The sequence below is a fragment of the Ursus americanus genome, chromosome 23 (genome assembly GCF_024610735.1).
Source record: "Ursus americanus isolate L20-20 chromosome 23, mUrsAme1.1.p, whole genome shotgun sequence".
Taxonomy (NCBI): Eukaryota; Metazoa; Chordata; class Mammalia; order Carnivora; family Ursidae; genus Ursus; species Ursus americanus.
The window spans coordinates 24,037,125-24,056,058 of NC_142149.1; positions in this window are offsets into that span (position 1 = coordinate 24,037,125).

The window sequence follows — 18,934 nt, forward strand, 5'->3', positions numbered from 1 at the left end:
GTGTCTTGGTCTAGGCATCCAAGATCCCTAGGGGTATTGTCTGTCATTGCATATAATCCTCAGTGACAAAAAGTGTACCTCCTGCCTGCCCTCCCACCTACAGGGATTGGTGGGGGGGGGCAGTACTCCCTGGACAGGGCACCCCTCCCCCATACCATCTCCACCGGAGCATCTCACTGCACAGAGGTTTGCAAGCTCTCCAAGGCCCCCGCTGTCCACCCAGCATCTGGGCTGAGGCCGTAGATGAGGCCACACCCTCCAGGCTCAAGGGGCCCCAGCTGTCCCCTCTGAGTGTCAGAAACAGGCCAGGGGCTAGTCGGGCGAGGACTGGCGGGGCTGGAAGGAGCCTCGCTTGAAGCTTCAAAAATACCTCCTGCGGGAATCCATGAATGAACAACTGTCCAGCAGCCTCGGCAGAGGGGAGGCCTGGGTTTGCAGCGGGAGATGAATGGAGAGGAGCCCGTCGCGAGGCTCCACCAGCCTCTCAGCTGCTCCAGCCAAAAGCCCGGGCGTCATCTCCACTCGATTTGACCCTCAGCCACATCCAGTTGTCAGCAGGGCCTGTTGGCTCTCATTCTAAACCAAACCCGTTTCGAGTTCTTCTGTCTGTCTTCGCTGCCGGACGCCGCCGCCAGCCTGGGTCTGGCCTCCCCTCCCAGCCCCCACGCTGGCACCTACAATCCATTCTCCACTCAGCAGCCGGATCTTTCAAAGACATAAATCAGATCGCATCACTCCCCTATTCAAAACTCTGTCGTGGTTTTCTATCACATTTAGCGGAAAATTCAACCTTCTGGCCTTACCTTGCGAGGCCCTCCGTGATCTAGCCCCTGCCTGCTTCTCTGACCCCCCTCGCTCTGGCCTTCCGGCTCTGGTTAAAAATCTAGCCAGTTTATTCCCATTTCAGCGCTTTTGCACTGGTGTTCCTTCTGCCCCGAATGCTTCCCCCGCACCCAGTTCTGCACATGGCCTTCGGGTGTCCTCTCAAATGTCACCTCCTCAAAGGGGCCCTCCCTGACCACTCCAGCTGCCATAGCCCCAGGCACTCTCTACCTAGCATGGCAATCTATTTTATTATCTTCAACCCTTAAAACTACCTGATAAATTCTCATTTATTTGTTTAAAAATCTTCCCCCCACCCCCCGTCCGAGAGTCCTGTCTCCTGAGGCTTCCCTGCACTGGCCATGGTGTTTCAGGGATGTCTCGGTGTCTGTTAGCATTCTGAGGCTTGAATGAAGGACTCACAGGGCAGGCTTTGCCACCAGCTTTTCCTAACAATCTTTTCCTTTTTGCATGGGGGAAATGTTGTCTTCCCCACGTCCTTCCCCCATAGTTGGACAGCTGGCCCTCTCCGTGGCCAGGCCATCCTCCTCACAGCCAGCTTCTCTCTCCCTCCCTCATCTCGCCCCACTGCCTCCCCCTAGCAGGAAGTCTGGGGTCAGAGCTGCGGTGGGAGGGCAGTCACGGGAGGGTGGTCCCCCCTCCACTCCAGGTCTCTGCGGCTTTGTAATGGGACAGGTGGCTTGTGGTTTTGCGAAGCAGTGTCCAGGATTCTAGCACCCTCCATCACACCACAGCCTCCCCTGCCCCCAGGGAGGAGAAGCAAAAGGAGGCTGTGTCTGGAGAGAGGATCTCTGTCCCAGCAGGGGTGGCCATGCCCAGCAGGGTCACTGCCGGCTAGGCCAGGAAGTCCTTCTAACCTAGTTTGAGCTCTCAAGTGACCCGAGTGACTCTAATCCTCACCCAGGATTTATTTCCCTTCCCCCGACCCCACCTTGGAGGAAACTGGAGATCAGGGGTCAGGAGAGAGGAGGCCAAGTTCATGTCCTCAGGGCTTAGAGGCCAGGGTCTACAGGGAAAGGCTCTGATCTACAGATAGGAGTAGGGAAAAACACATTCCGATTTTCCAGATGGAAACACTGAGGCCTGGAGGGTTCCTTCTACCTGTCTAAAGCCAGGGCACCAGGTTCTTCCTGCTGTTCCCGCCTGCCCCCTCCCCCAAGGGCTCCAACTTCTTCAGGTTTCTACCGCAGACCCCACCCCCACCCTGCCCTGCCAAGCGGATGTGCCTGAGATTTCTGTGCCCCTGTGCTTCTTCCTCCTTCTCTCTCTCCTCGGGAAGGCCGGGCTTGGAATGTGGAATGTTTTAACCCTGACGGTGGCCGTGGCCAATGCTGCCTCTGCCCGGTGCTGACACTTGCGGAGGGCTGCTGGCCTCTGTCGCTGACTCAGTGGCACCCCGGGGCATTGTCCCCTCTCTGAGCCTCAGTGTCTCCATTTGCACAGTGGGTCCAAGGCTGCCTTCTAGTTCTGCGAGTTGTCCTTCTGTGAAGTCCATCTAGCTGGGGTTCTGGGGGAGGGAGGTCAACGTACGTAACAAGGGGGTGGGGAGTGCTCATAAAGGGAAGCGGGGTGGGGACTGTGGTACCATTCTGAGACCTGTCGCCCGCCGGGGCCACTCTCTGCTCTACCTTGCTGTCTTGCTTTACCGACCCTCTTCTTCTCCGGGCCCACCCTGCTGACTGGGAGAAGGGAAACCAGGCAGAGGGCTGTGGAAGAAAGCAGCAGAAGCTCTAGCTGTCAGCCAGGGACCTTCCGTCCCTCACCCACTGTCAGCGTGGCCCTGCACTGGGGGCTTCCACTCTTTGGGACACACAGGCCCTCGCCCCTGCGGGACCCTAAGTCCAGTGGGGCAGGCCTAACCCCTGCCCTCAGGTCCTGTTGAAATCAGACGTCTCCCTGGCCTAGGGCAGCTCTTCCTCAAAGTCTACTGACTTCAGGACGGAAGACCGATGTTGCTCCCACACAAGGAGAGACTTGGCAGCCGCCCCAGCTCCTGGGGGCTCCGAGAGGGTGAGACAGAGGTCTGAGACCACCCTGCGAGTGGGCCACGAAGCCTGGGGAGGGTGGGATAAGCCCACTCTCGGGGGCACCAGGAAAGGGGCAAGAAACCCAACAGGTTGAATTTCCGAAAAATGCACCAGGATCACGCGTATTTTCCCAGCCATCCGCAGTGTGGCTCTGAATGGAAAACACAGCCCAGCAGGGCAGAAGCGTGTTTAGATGCAGCGAGCCCTCTCCCTCCCCCACCCGCCTGGAAGCTTTCTTTCTGCCTAAGCGAACATGTGATTATATTTATTTCACAGGCCTGGGAGGCCTGATTGTCACCCCTCCCCCCCGACCCAGCTGGGGGCACGCAGATCCAGGCTTCCCCATCAGTGGTTTCTTCTCCAGGAGCTTGGGAGTGGCAGAAAGTTGCTGGGCTCAGAGAGGGGAAAATCAGGGGTCAGGGCTCTGCTTTCGGTGACTGGAGTAAGCCTCAGGTTTTTCTCCGCCTGTGAAATGGGGGTGATTGGCTGTCCTGTGGCAGCCAGCCTCCACTGTGGTCCCCACGAACCTCACCTCCTGGTTTTCGTGGTCCGAGTCCCCTCCCACATGGAATAGGGCCAAGGGGTGTAACCAAAAGAATCTTACAGAAATGACAGAATGTGACTTCCTCCTTATTCTCTCCTAGATCACTTGTTCGGGGCGGGGGGGGGGGGACTAGCCACCGTGTTGAGAGAACACTCAAGCAGCCCTGTGGAGAGGCCCGTGGGCTGAGCTGCTGAGACCTCCAGCCAACAGCCAGCATCAGGTGCGTGCGCCATCTTGGAAGTGGGTCCTCCAGCTCCAGTCAAGCCTTCAGATGACTGCAGCTCCAAATGACATCTGATGGTGACCTTCCAAGAGACTTTTAGCCAGCACCACCCAGCTAAACTTCTCCCAAATTCCTAAACCACAGAAACTATGTGGAGGAATGAATGGTTGAGATTGTTTTAGGCGTCCAAGTTGTAGGGTGTTTTGTTATGCAGCAATAGATAACAAACAGACCCTAACAGTCCTTTTCCTTCTGGCTTGGACCACACCAGCAGCCGCCCTCCTCATCTGTGAGCCCTGGGTCCCTTTCTCCCAGTCTCGCCATCCCCTCCATGCTAGAACCAGCCTTCTTTAGCTTTTCTCCCCTGTTACTGTTTCTCAAACTTGCCTGAGCTTAACAATCAGCTAGGACCCTTGTTAAAAACATTTAGTCCCCCTAGAAGATCTAGGTCACCCCAGAGAGTCTTAGGACCCAATAACTCTGGAAAACTCTAACTTGTGTAGAAGCTTCTTACACAGCTCTTAGCACATAGCAGTTATTCAATAAATATTTATTTTCTCCAAAGTTCTGTTTCTACCATTACCCTCTCATGGGACGTGCCATCGTGAATACACGTGCCACGGACCAGGGGCTGTGCTAAGTGTTAACTTATGTAATTCTCCCTCCTCTGAGGTGGTAGGTGCTAGAAAGCTGTGAAGCTGGGATTTGAACCCAGCTCTTCCCCTCCCTGAAGCCCACCCTAACCACTGTCCCATGTGAAGCCCGCTGCGTCTGGCGTCTCTCAGGAGTGCTGTCAGGCCCTCCTCTTGCTGTCATACCAGCTAGCTCATCCCACTTTGGCTCTATTCCAGCCAATACATAGCATTGGCACCTCCCCTGTGCCAGGAGAGCTCTGCCTGTCTCCCAGCCACTGCCCTCACTATTTCACACTCACATTCTCTGCCTCCACCCCTCTTCTGCGTCCCAACCAAACTCATGGCTCCCTCTGCCAGGAAGCCTGCCTGGGTTGTCCTTGCATTCTCTCCACCGCTTCTCTGTTTCTGGGTCTGGGCTGGGGGCCCCCGGGTGCATCTGTCTGGATGCCCCACCCCACCCCTGTCTTTCACAAGGGCCGGAGACTCTGCATCAGGCTTACAACGGTTCAGATGCAGCCCTAGTGGCAGATTAATTTCAGGTCAATCACTTGATTTCTCTGAGCCTCAGGTTCCTCATGCCTGTGCTGGACGTCTAAAATCTGCTTGCACTGCTTGTGGTGAAGGTGGGATGAGAACGTGACTTTGGAAAGCACCCTACTGATTGTAAAGTGCTGTATAAACAGAAAGATATAGTAAGTATGAGCTTTTTCCAACCCTGCCACTGCCCACCCCACCATGCACACTCTCATACCCTTTGCTATGGTCCAGGGGTTACGTTAGTCCTCCCCCAAACACCCACAGGTCTTTGTTCATGCTGCTTCACTGCCTGGAAGGCTCTTCCCCTTTGACCCTCCTGGGCTTGCTCCTTCTCAGCCCAGCTCAAGTGTCACTGCCTCCATGAAGCCCTCTGCTTCTCTCCCTGGTAGTATTAATGCCTTCCATCCACTCCATGGGTGCCTTTACTGTCCTTGCCACCCTGCTTATGTCTGCTTGTATGTCTGTCTCCCTCAGTGGACCATCTTATTCACCTCTGTATGTATGCATGCAGCAGGCACTCAATAAATGCACATTAGCTTTGCAATCCTTGCTATACATTCCGGTCTTACTTAATAGCAGGCTGCTGCTTTTCCTTGCTATCCACAACACTTCCTTTTCCAAATAAGTCTTTAGGATTCACTCCCCGCCCCATCCCCCCAAATCTCGATCAATTACCTGCCTTCTGCAAAAAGGAACCAAAATGAGGCGTGACTGTGGTCTGGCACTCAGCCTCCCTCCTAGGGCCTGGGACAGACAAGAAAGGCATGGGGAGGGGTGCGAGTGGGTAGGAGGCTCCAGCACCCCACCCCCACCCATGGGGAATTGGCTTTGGCTCCACTGCTGTGCGGATGGGATGGGGGTGGGGTCAGTGTTTGGTTTTCTGGCATTTCATTTATGCCTTGGAAGTTGGTTTGGGCTGTCAGGGGATCTGGGGAGGGGAGCCAGGCTGGTGGCAGGGGGTGGCTCCATGAGCGGTCTCTGCCATCTTATTGGCTTCCTCCCTGCGCGGAGGACAAGATCAAACATCAAACGCAGCCCCGGCTGGTGCCTGGGCTAATGGAGCTGGGCAAGCGTCTTCCAGATGTGTGCAGCTGTTTTCTCCCACTCCCCACCCAGAGTCTTGAGTTGGAGACCCATGTCAGCTGCTCTGTGGGTCCCAGGGCCCCAGGTTCTAGGCTGGGGAGGCTGGTCTCACCTTCTCCCACCTGTGACCACAGTTTTCCACTGACAGAGCCCCTCTCACCTTCCTCCGTTCCTCTCCTTCCTTCCAAGGAGTCTTTTCATACCCTGTCCACTGGGAAGTCCTTCTTGCTGTATAGCCTGCGTCCTTCCTGCTCTCAGGGACTATCTGCTGGGACTGGACAAAGGTCGAGGGGGAGAAACTCTCTCAAGCAGAGAGGAAGGAAAGAGAGATGCTCCGGATGATTCAACAGGGGGAAATGGGGAGAGATAATGAAATACGTGGAGCTCAAGTTAATTTGAAAATGGGAGCACTCCACTTCCAGGCACTCAGCAGTCAGAGAGGCTATCAGCCTCTTAGCCGCCCTGAGTCCCTCTTCCCAAATGCTATAAGCTTCTAATAAGGATGTAATACAATTGAATTTATTACAAACTTAATTGTTTACAGAAATTTACCCAGCTGCAGACATGGGCAGGGAGGACTGACCCAGTGGGAAGGCAGTAGAGCTGGAGAAAGAGATGAGGGGAAGGGAAAGGGGTGGAGGATGATGGAGAGATGGGAAGGGAAGGGGAAGAGCAAAAAAGAGGAGCGAGATGCAAGGAAGAGAAGGAAGGAGGGACAGTCTGGAGGGGGAGTGAGTCAGTCCTCATCAGTCCTCATGAGTCCGTGGGGCCCTAGCACCATGTTGGTGAGAGATTGCCAATGAGCCTAAGAGGGAGGGGCCGCAGTGACACCTCACACAGGTCCAGGTAGTGGCCTGGTGGGACACACCATGGGCCGGGCTGGGGGCAGGGCAGAATTTCCAGGATTAGTGCAGAGACAGGGCTGCCTCTGGTGCGACCATGTGGAAATGCTTCTGTAGGAAGGCTTACTGGGTTGAACAGAGTCATGGGCTGGCTTTTCTGGATCTAGAACTCTCCAGGCCCCTCTGCTTTACATCATATTGTACTTCTTCTTGGCTGTCCACTGCCTCCACCCACATAAACACCAGGGACACAGGCACTCATTCATTCATTCAAAACAAACGCAAGCAAGCAGCAGGTGTCAGGCACCGCCATAGGCCCTGGGGATTCACCAACATGGCGCCCCATCGTCAGAGAGCTCAAAGTCTAAGTGGCAGAGGCAGGCACAGATGTAGACAAAGTCTAGGACAATTGGACGGTAGGAGGAACCACAGAGCCTGGCATGTAGTAGGTGGCCAAGGAATGAATGTTGAATGAATCATGTGAGTACACTGCCAGGAGCGGAGGGGAGACGGGGGCTCCCTGTCTGCAGACGCTGGCCGGCCAGCACAGAGGGGTGACGTTCGGCAAAGCTCAGGCAGCTCTGAGCTCCTTGAAGGCAGGGACTGGGCCTTAGTCACTCTTGGATTTCACTGACCAGCTCCTGGCACAGAGCAGACGTACGGTGTTTGATACATGAATGATGCATCAGTCAGGAGCTCTTGAGTGGTCAGCGACAGAAAGACATCTCAAACTCGCTTAAGGAAGAACTACGAGAGGGAGCGGGAGAATATGGTTCAATGCAATGGAAATTTCTGGAGTGGGGTTAGGGACAAGGGCCAGGCAAAGCTAGTTGCAGGTGCTAACCTGTTCTCACTGAGTCCCTCTTTGCTCTGCTTTCTTCTTGTGTCGGCTTCTCTCAGGCCAACTGAATCAGGCTCTTATTCTTAGTCAGGCTCTCCCCCAAGGGACAGTAAGAAGGCTTAGAATATTCCAGCTCAGCATCCCAGATAACAGGAGGAAAGTTCTTCTTTCCCTGTAGTCCCAGAGAAAGCCCGGGCTGACTCTCATTGCGTGGCTTTGGTGACATGCTCATTCTTGAACCAATTACATGACTAGCAGTATTGGACACACTAATTCACCAGCCTTTGGCCATATGACCATTCCCAGTGTGGACCAAGGGGTGAAGGTAGGGCGAAAGTAACCCTCTCCCCACAAAAGAGTCGGGAAGAGGAGGTTTCCTATAGGCTAAAAAGGGCGAAGTGGTGCCAGACCACAGATGTCCATGACGAATGAATACATGAGTGATTGGATAAATGATTTGGGCCTTGAAGGGTGAATAGGAGTTCACTAGGTAGCGAGAAGAGAGAAGGTCACCTTATATGTGTATATACACACAAAGTCTGACTTAACGGTCTGTTTTATTTTTGTTCCTGGCTGTCCATCCATGTTTGTTCCCATCTGTGTGTCTGGATTGTCCTGGAAGCCCCAGAGGGCAGGGACAATGTCTGCCACACTCCATCTGGGCACTGCCCAGGCCTGTCCATTTAGACACTTAATCAAGGCTGTTTAGGCTCTGCGGACAGCCTCCCCTGCAAGCAGGGTGCTCTCTCCCTCCTCCAGTAGATCTGGGCCAGGCCAGGCCACCATCCAGTCCTGGAGGAGTGGGTGGGGACAGTGACGAGCCAGAGACAGGAGAAGGGGTTGATAGCGGAAGCCTCTGCCCACGATCTCTCCCGTTCCTCTGGGGCTTTCTCCTTTTCCTCATGGCGGCAGAAAGTCCTTAAAAAGTCACTTGTGAATTGTAAACATAAGAATCTGACATTTTAAAGGAGGGTTTTTAAAAAGGAAAGAACATGTCATACAATTGCTCCTTCTGGCCCTTGAGCACATGGCCTATTGAATTTAGAGAGTTCCAATTCCACTTTTTCCCACTTCCTAGTCTCCCTCTGCTGCCCCTTGCCTCCTAATTACAGCGTCTGACAGCCACTTCAAGTTCATAGCCGGGCATGTCTTTGACTTCCCTGACTCTCCGCCCGGTGGTGGTTTAGGCTACCGTCGGTTCACCCGCGCCTTCCTTCCTTCATGCCTTTGCCTGTGCATTCATTCGCCCGCCGTGCTTGGGTCCTTGAACCCAGGCCAGGGCTGGGTGGGCCGGACCCCCGGCTGGATGACAGACATGAACACTCGCCTCCCCAAGGGGCTCAGCACCCAGACAGCCGAGAGAAGGCGATCCCCGACCACAGCACAGTGCGCTGGTGGTAGGGAGGGAAGCAGGGCGCCTGAGGTCCAGGTGGAGTCACCCAGGCTGGCACGAAATGGAGGACTTCCCAGAAGAGGTGATGCTTGTGCCGGGTTGTGCTGGTGAGTAGGAGGGAGTGAGCCGGTTCCAAAGAGGGACACGGTAGGGTGACGGGGCTGGGGAAATACACAGGGCTGAGGAGCACTGTTGGCTCTGGGTTTTTTCCTTGGCTGAGTTCTTCCCCTCCCTGGCCGCCCTGTCTCCATTCATTTGTGTGCTTGACCGTTCACGCAACTCATGCGGTCCTGCCTGCCTCCCTCGGTGCCAGGCACAGGGCCCAGTGCGCAGCCCCCCCCTCCCTTGGACTCTGGGGGGGGGGTGTATGCTGCAAGTGGGGGAGGGGAGGACAGGGAACCCTAGCAGAAGGAAGGAGTGAGAAGGGAGTTATTTTTTATTTAAGAAGAAAGGCAGCATTCTGCTCCCTGAGGTCCAGAGTCTGGGCTGAGACTGAGGGGCACGTCCTAGGCCCTCCCCATGGAGTCTGGGGGACTCTTACCCCCTGCACTGCTGGCCCCCTAGAAGAGGGGTCTCCAAAGAGGGCTGGGAGGGGAGACAGACCTCAAAAGGCGAAGGAAGGAGAGAAAAGCTGCTGGGGAAATGACCCGTTTCCGAAGCCTCGGGGGCTACAGTAATGAGAACCAGAGAAGGGGCTAATGGAGATCAGATTGCCCGGGGGTTGGCCCCCAGCAGCCCCCTCCCCAGCTTGCGGAAAGGAGAGGCCCGGGGACAGGATGTATGTGGGAAAGGGCCACTCTCCCCACCTGGTCCATCCCTTAATTTCAGCGGGAGTTGAGGGGCTTAAAGCTGGAGGAGCGGGACCAGGTGGGCTGCCTCCAGCGGGTGGAGGCCCGGCGGCCAAAGCCAGCCCCCAGGCTGTGGGTTCCGTGGGTTCCACGGGCGGCCACTCAGTGAGTCGGTCAACAACCTGCCCCACATATGGGACCCACTCGCCACGAAGGGCCAGGGCAGGGCCCTCAGAGGGAGAAGAAAGCGTGCGCTGGGGCTCTGGGACATTCCCAGCCTGAGGGGAGAGACACGGTCCAGCAAGTCCCCCGTGGCTGGCCCGAACTCCACCTGCCTGGCGGAGGATCGGCGTCCTCGGGAGGCGCTCACACCGGGCCGAGATGAGGACCCGGCAAAGCTACACTAGCCTACTGTTACCAGTCGTCAGGGCAGCCTCATGAGGGGAGCAGTCCTTTGGGGCCAGACCCCTGGGGAGGAGTTTGACGTACACTCAACCTCACCAGTCTCAGGACGTCCTCAGGAGAAGGAAGGGGCTGACCTTAAGGCCATTTTGCAGGTAGGGAAGCCGAGCTCAGAGGAGGGAAATGAAGTGCTCCCAGCCCTGGCCCCCCGGCCTCAGTTCCAGGGCCCCCCGGAGCCGAGCCCGCTCCCTTCCCTCTCCTTCCACCTCTGTCCCTCCCTCTGTCTCTAGTCTCTGCCTTCTGCTCCTTTCTCTTGCCTCTTCTCTGACTTGGCACCTCTTTCTCCTTCTCTCTCTGTGTCTCTGGTCTGTCTCCTTCTCTGTCTCTCCTCCTCTGACTCCTTTCCATCCCCTACCCACCCCCTGTCGCCGGGACTGTCCAGCAGGACACTTGGTCCTGGAGGGCCAGGAGCGGCCCCCACCCCCGCTTGCTCTGGGCCTGCCCCTTCCCCTGCAGCAGGGAGCCAAGAGCCATGGACAGCCTGCCAGGGGCGCGGTGTGGGGGCGTGTTGCTGGGGGACCTGGGCGGGGCACACAGGCCACATGGCTCCTCCTCGAAGGACGCCAACAGGCCAACAGCCCCGGGAGAGGGGACTCGGGAGGATCTCGACAGGAGGCAGCTGCACACAAGACTGGGCAGCTGGGTGGATCTCTGGCAGGGTCAGCTACAAGGTGGAGAGGAAAACGCCGCTCCGCCCCTGCTGCTCCCCGACGCTCTTCCCTTCCTGCCCTTCCCTTTTCTTATCTTTCTTCCTCCTTCCTTTTACCCTCATATTTACCCTCTCCCCTTCTCATTTCTCTGCCTCCCTGCACTTACCCTAGGCTTGCATTTTCTCTCTCTTTCTCTCTCTCCCTCTCCCCCCTTCCCCATCCCTCCTCCTCCTCTATCGATCAGTCTCCCCAGCTCTAGCCAACACGGAGGCCTTGGACGGTGCCCACAGTCTTGCTTTAAATTTATTGCCCAGTAAAGGAGGCAGCAGATGGAAGTCTCCAGCACCCCACCCCCACCCTCTGTGTCTCCTCATCCCAACAAAAGCCAACGTAGACACGACTGTCGTCCATCAAACGCACCAATATGGGGTTATTTATAGGCCAGCCCCTTCCAAGAAAGCGGAGTGTTTTTCCTCCTCTCTTTTCTCTGTGAGCTTTCGTGTCTCAGGAGCGAGGGGACAGTTGGATTCATTATTTGAAAAGCTTCACACTAAGCTTCCCATCCCTCAGATTCCAGGGTAGGGGGGCATGGAAGTGTCTTGATTGGAAATGAATTAATTAGAAGTGAGGCTCTTCAAGTCTCCGAGTTGGGTTATTTATAGTGTTCGGTTAATTTTGATAATTAACACTGGGGAGGAAAAGCGAGTTCCGGGCAAAGCAGTGCCCGCCAACAGAGACACGCTTCCCGCCCCGTCTGCTCCCCCTCCCCACGCTGCTCCATTTGGACTCTGTCTAAATAGGCTACTCCCTGCCACGGAGTCCCTGGCTTTTCTAAAACTGGAACGAAGGTGAGAAGGCCAAAGGCTGGGGGACTGCTTGGGCGAATAGCTGCTTCTGAGCAGTGGGGGACCTAGGCTGTTGAGGATGTGGGTATCAGGTCTCCCATCCATCTGGCATCAGGCCAGCATCCCCTCGTCTCCTGGTCACGTGTCCTTCCTGGAGGAGCAGGTGCCAGGCTGAGGGTCTGGGTGGCATCCTGCCGGGTAGCCCATGGACCTAGGAGAGTGGGGAAGGCTGCACCCAAGGGCAGAGCTGTCCGTTCTACCAAAGCCCCCGGGGGAAGAGGAGCCGGTGGACCAGGGTGTTGGAACCACAGCCGGCCATTCTCCAGCCACCTGGTTTGGAAGGAGAGAGAGGGCGGATCAGGAAGAGATTTTTTGAGAATTGGGAGGTTAGGACTTGGACCCTGCTACTGCCGTCCGGGGAGCAGGATGGGGCATGTCAACGAGAAAGTGATCTATCACCAGGGATGACAAGGGAGCTTCAGAGCGCCCCCCACATCATGGCCAGCTCCATCTCAGCCCGTTTGTTCCCCCATCCCTTACACAGCCCCCACACTGATGCTCCCTGTCACACTCCTACACCCTCTGCTCAGAATGTCCTCCCCTCCCTGCCCTGGGAAGGTCCTTTCCTTGAACAAGGCACAGCACACATGTGATCTCCCCTGAGAGCCTTTGCTGAGTTGGTGGTTCCCTAACTTTGCCAGGTGCAATTCTCAGTGGGGCTGCTGGAAAGATGAGGGAGGGAAGAGCTGACTGTGAAGGGCCCAGCTGTGCTCCCCCCCTTCACCAGAGCTGGGCAGTGGAGTGGGTTCTGGACTGCCCCCAGACACCAGCGTGGTTCGCCAGGAAGGGATCGCCTTTCGCCCCGGGATAAGGACCAACTGCTGTCCCCTGAGTGGAAGGCAGGTGGGACCACCCAGCACAGGTACAGGAAGCAGTGGGAGGCCTTTCTCTCTGGGCCAGGCGGCTACTTCTGCCGCCTGCTCTCTGGAGCGCAGAGGCGGTAGGTCTGGAACACCGGGAGCAACATCAAACACACCCGTCCTCTCTCACACTCCCTGGAGGGAAGCTCTGCTCCCCGGCTTGCCAAGGGCCGGGGCCAGACCGGAAATGGGATCTGTGACCAAGGGCCGTGGGCTCCTGCTGTTCCTGCAGCCTGTGCCAGCTCCCCCGCCTGCCCACCGCCCTCCTCCCCTGCGGATGTTCTCAGGTGTCTCCACCAAATCCCTTCCCCGGCCACTCCTCCCCTTCTCTCCAGCTCCCCATCCCTGATAGGAGGGAGACAGAGAGAGAAGGGTAGAGTCCTTCCTCTCCTGCTGGCTTTTCCCCATGCTCCATCTCCCCATCTTTGTAACAAAATGCGCTGTGTCCTGGCCTCGCTCCGCTTCCCACACTGCCCTCCCAGCCCCGTGCGCCTCTCTACCTTTGGATCTGAAGTCCTGCTTCAGGAAGCCGCCAGAGAGGCTGCCCCTGCCCCGCGGCCCTCCCGCCGGCACACCATTGTTCTTCTAGGTCTGCCGGGCCACTGCTGGCTATCTTCTCGGTTGTTTGGAAGTTACTAATCCATTGCTCAGGTTCTACCCTGAGTTCTCTGTGTCAGACCGCACCCCTTCTTGAGGGCAGTAACCTGTTCCCACCCCAAATGGGGGGCTCCCCAACAGTGAGGGTTTGTGGAGATGGAACCCCTTCTGCTTCCCACCCCATCCCTACCCTAAGTCTAGGGAGCAGACCTGTTTGCTCAGCCACTTGCCTCTGTCCCTGCTCTGCCCCTCCCCCACCCTTGTGACCACCCACCACCTGCCTCTGTCCCTGCTCTGTCCCTGGGCCGAGAGGACTCCAGGCCCCTGCTGCCCTCCACGGGCAGGGCCTGTGGGGCACGTGGCACCTGCCCGTGAGGCCCCTGACCCCAGGCCACCACCAGCCAACCTTCAGACATCTCTGAGTGGTTTTCCCTCACTTTTCAGCCCGGGGGCCTTCGGGGAGCTGCTGTTCTGTGTCCAGCTTCCTCTGAACGGAGAGCCCATTTTTAATTAAAGTGGAAAAGGAGCTGAAAATCTGTTCGCATTTAATCATCTTGACGACCTTTTTGCTTAAGAGTTTCCAGCTGAGGGGGGATGTTGGGGGGTGGGCAAAGGCTTTTCTGGAGACTGGGCCTGCGTCAGAGAGGAGGAGGGAGCGCCTCTTACAGGGATGAATAATGGAAAAGGAGCGGAGGTGGCTGGGGCTCTGAGCGTCGACTCAGCACTTTCTTCCCCCCAGCTGGCTCCTCCAGGAGGTGTCCCCACCCGCACCTGCCTCCCCTCCCCGGGGCGACCCTGTGGGCTGGACCAGGCTGGGGCTGGACAAGAGCCTGGCCTCAGACTCCCCAGGGAGGGGGAGCAGGGGCAGTCGGGGAAGGACCACTCCCCTCTCCTCACAGGTGGGGAAACAGGCCTGGAGAGACATCGTGAGTGGTCCCTGGTCACTCGCGGATAGGGGCAAGCTGAAGGGAGAACACTGACCTCCTGTCTCCTTCGGCTCACCGTGCTGAAACGGCCCAAACTGGTCTAGGATCCCCTTCTTTGCAATGGATCCACGGAGTGACTTAGAATATGCTGTGTACTTCTCTAGGCCTCAGTTTCCCCAATTGTAGATGGCCCCTGGGGGTGGCTTCCACTTCTGAGATCTGAGTCCTGGCCTTGAGGGTGTGACTAGGAACACTCTTGCGCTCCTGCTCCGGGTATGAAACACTGTTTGACTGGGGAACCCCTTAGACTGGGAGATCCTTAAGGCCATGAGTTGCCCTCCACGCCCTGACCCTGTCCAGCCCAGCAGAGGGGAGGAAAGTGGCGTTGAAGTTCCTCTCCATGTTCCAGACCCACCTCTGCGTTCTCATGGGAGAGCAGACGGCAGCCTAGAGACCATGCCTCCCTCCTCAGGTTAGGGGGACTTCCAGGGAAAGGGGTCTGTCTCCTGCCTCAGACTGGAGCTATCTCCAGGGCAAGGCTGTCTCTTCTCTTTCCTCAGAGGGGGCACTCATGGCCAGTGGGGTGGATGGGACTGAGAGAAGGGGTGTAGGGACAGCTGGAAACCCGGGCCCTCTGTTCTTAGATGTTCAGCCCTGCCTCAGGGGCCCCCCAACCTTGAGAGGTTGGGAAGGGGAAGGGATGCTTCTCCTTCCGCTCCCTCCCTTTCCTGGGCCTTCTTGGGGGTCTTCCCTTGACTGGGAGACTTACCAGACTGCGCATCCATGCCCTTTACCCTCCCCTGCTGGAAACCAACCCAGACAATTGCACTTGACCCCACTTCCCAGACGCGCCAGAGAGAAGATAAGCGTGAGCCTGGGATATCGCCTCCCCCAGTGATTCCCGTGGGAATTGTGCAGAGCCCAAGGCCTGTCACGGCTCTGGCTCTTATCTGCAGCAGGAAGGCCCCGGAGCTTGGGTCTCCAGTGCTGAAATGTCATCTCACCCCTCATCCGGTCACAGCCTGAAGGCCAGAAGCCGCCATCAGCAGCCGCATCAAACGGAAAAGGGTGATTGACATCTCTCAGGCTCCCCCGACTTTCAGAGCACACTCACTCAATACTGCTTTGACTCCTTGCAATAGTTCTGAGAGATTGGTATCTCACACCCATTTTACAGATGAGGAGACTGAAGCTGAGGGGAGGGCAGGTGGGAGGGGACTGGCCCCAGGGCACACAGCAAATAGGTGGTAGCCTGGTACCCAGGTCTTCTGATGCCCCGTCTGCTGGCTTCACCCTGCTCCAGCCATGGGGTAAGCCGACTTGGTTCTTCCTTAAAAATGTCTTGACTGTCTTTGGATGCAGGATAAAAAGTGAGAAAGATGACTGAGCCCTTTAGAACTGCAGGGCAGCTCCGCGATCCTAAAGGACTGGCCAGGAGCAAAGCTGAGAGTCAGGAGGAGCTTTCTGGAGGATAGCCACCAGCAGGGGATTGGGTACAGCAGAGACTAGGGCAGAGGCTGGAACAGAAGGCCAGGGAGGCTTGGGCCCTGGAGTCAGCAAAAAAGACGGCCTCCCTGAGGCACGGGGTACCTGGTATCTCCCCCCTGTGCCCTTACCCCAAGGCTGGGAGCACTGCACCCAGGCACTCAGGTATAGCATTGCCCTCTCTGGGCGCCCCTTCTCCAAGACACAAAGTCTGGGGAAATGAAGTTCCTACTGCCTATGTCTGATGAACTGATCGCATCTTGTGGTCCCTTGACCAGAGATATGGGTGTGGAACAGGGCAGATGGGAAGATGGAAGCCTTGACCAATTCAAAAGGAGAAATTTTGTCAAAGGAAGAGAGAAGACAGCTCTCAAGGAACCCACGCGAGGGCCTGGGGGTGGGAGCCGCTGATGAATGCGGCCCTTGCAGGGTAGCGTGGAGGCAGGAAGGGAGCGCAGGCCTCCGCGGCTGGGGCAGGCGGTGAGGGAGGGCGCTGTGGGCCAGCCCACCTTGACGCTCTAGGTAAACTAACTGAACTCCAAAACTGGCTGATTTCTCTTACCCCTGTACTGCTAACGCAGCCCCGAAGCCCAGCCGAACTGCACCCGCCCAGACCGTTCCAGGGCCCCGCCCCGCCCCGCCCGCTCATTGGTCAGGACCCCTCGCGGCACAGGAGGAGGCTCAGAGGTAATCAGTGCATCATGCTTCAAAGCCACGGATACCAGCTCCTAATGGGGGGCAGCGGGTTTCACTTACCTTGCCTGGCCGCCTACCCAGGGCAGATGGGATGCAGCTGGGGTAGGCCCAGCAACCTCCCCCATGCCCCCCCCCAGAAATTGTCATCTTCTTGCCCACCTCCCTTCACCCCTTCTCTGGTTGGTCTTTGGAACTGGGGGATAGGGGAGGCAATTCCCCCAAAGCAGGAAAAGGGAGCGCTCACTGAGTGAGCTTGAAAATCATGCCTTGGATCAAAAGACAAAGATCATCCCCTGACTTGCCTCCAGCCATCCTACCTGGGCCCCCAAACCGGGTTCTATGAATGCGTGTTGGGAGGGGGCACCTGAGTGGCAGGTAACATCGAGGGGCAGAGTGCAGCCTCTCCAACATGCAGGTTCCAGCTCCCCAACTCAGGGTGAGGACCGGAGGGGAGGGGATGGAGGGACAGAGGCAGGGAAATGGTTCTGGGGGACCCTCCAATGAAAATGGCTGCCCCCCGGCTCTACCTGTCTGATCTCACTTGCTGGTCAGCTCATAAGAGCCCACTCCCCACGTCCCATCCCACAGGCATGGCTGTAAATGTCGAGGGTGGGGGACAGAGGGCTAGGTCAAGGGAGAAGTTTTTGAAAGACACTCGTGTGTGGGGTCAGGAGTCACAACCATTAAGGAGTTAGGCTGAGGCCGCCAGTGGCTCCGTAGGGCCTCCAAAATTGTTCCAAGGCAAAGGGACAGACCCAAGTATCTCGCACTCATTAGGCACGGGAATCCCTGCTGGGTGGTGGTGCGGATGCAGGACGCCAGGTGGTGGCGGTGGTGGCCATGGCCCGGCGGTCGTGGTGACGATGGTGACGGTGGTGACAATTGTGTGGTGGTCACAGTAGTGACGGGGTGGATTGAGGGTGTCGTAGTGATGGCGGTGGTGACTGTGGTGGTTCTGGTGGTGATGCTGGTGTCATGGTGATGGTGTTGGTAGAGGTGGCCATGATGGTGACAGTCGTGGTGACGGTGACGGTCCTGCAAAGGAATATCCTGATCACAGCCGTGCAGTCTACGGCATGGTCAAGCCAAGGTGTCACATTGTGAAATAATACTTCCCATCCAATAACCAGCACCTGGGAACGTCAGCTTCACAGGGCTACTCACTGCTGTGTCCCCAGTGCCTCCCACAGTGTGGGGGCACACAGCAGGTGCTCAATAAATGCATGCCAAATGAGTGCGAAGAGCTCAAGTCTCTCCTGGTGGTGAACACTATATTGCCTCGTTTGTTCTTCACCGTGCTCATTCCAGGTCTTTCTAAAGACATTCCCACTTGATGGATGAGGACACTGAGTCTGAGAGCGATGACATAACCCGCCTAAGACACGGGGGAGTGAATGATGCGGGTAGGCTGTGTGGGCATTTACAGCTGGCCCACTCAGTTCGGTGCTCTCTCTCCCCTAGCACTTTGCAGCCTCTCTTCCCGTCAGCTCTCAGCATTCCACCGTGGTCTTGCGCTCGGGCTTAATCATAGAAATACGGCTAATAATAGTAACAATTGCTGTTTGTAATTGTTCGAGTAAGGCTTAAATGATCAAGACCATGGAAATTATTAATAACTCAGGCCCAGCCATGGTAGTGTGGGTCATATTAAATCGTGTTGAGATGGATAACCTTGGCAATAATAGTAACCAGGATCATAAATTAATAACAGGAGTATTTAAATTAATGCCACACTGTCGATACCCTGGGTAGTAAGCAGCTCGACGCTGCTGTTAGTACTAACGTTGGCCCTTCCTGCCTTCCATGAATTCAGAGGAGAGGAGACGCGGGGCTGTAAAAGCCGCTGGAGGAGGAAACGGTTTAGAGGTGGTCCCTGAGGGGAGAGGGACTCCTCAGGGATTCCTGAAGAAGGGCTAGCTGCCTGGCCTTGGAGGTGGGGGGTCACCCACACTCACGCTCAAGGGATGTCCACCTGTTTTTTTCTGAGGCTGTCCCTTGGACTTTGTTGCATACATAGGAAAGACATTCACAGGGAAGATCCCCCCCCCCCCGTGAATGAATAAATTAGCTTCAGCTGGTCTAGGGAATCACCTACCAAGAGCTTGGATGCTTGCTTTGCAAGTGCGCTTGATCTCCCCCCTCTTCCTGTAATGTGGGAGGGTGGTACTATTTTTTTCTAAGTCAAAACTGAGGTCCACGCATGGCCAAGATCAGGGCGTGGGGATGGGCTTTGTAGCCTTGCCCCTTACAAGCTCTCTGTTTCATGGTCTCCTTGCCAGGGGATCAGGAAAGGGTGGGGACAGGCAGGGAGGAAGCACTGAGGTGGGGTGCTTCCCTCGGGAAGACTGGGGGTCCTCTCCCTGAGTTGCCAGGGGCCTGTGATTGGGACCTGCTATGGTTTCTAGGGCGCGGCGAATGTGGTCCTGGGGATGCTTACATAGTACATGGTACATGGATGTGAGTCCCTCCAACCACTTTGCCTTTTATTCCCTTCCATGGGCCTTTATTGAACACCTGCCGTGTACCAGGCATTCCGATAAGAAACCATAGTCCCCGTCTGCAGGGAGCTCATGAGCCGATGGAAATACAGTCCAGTG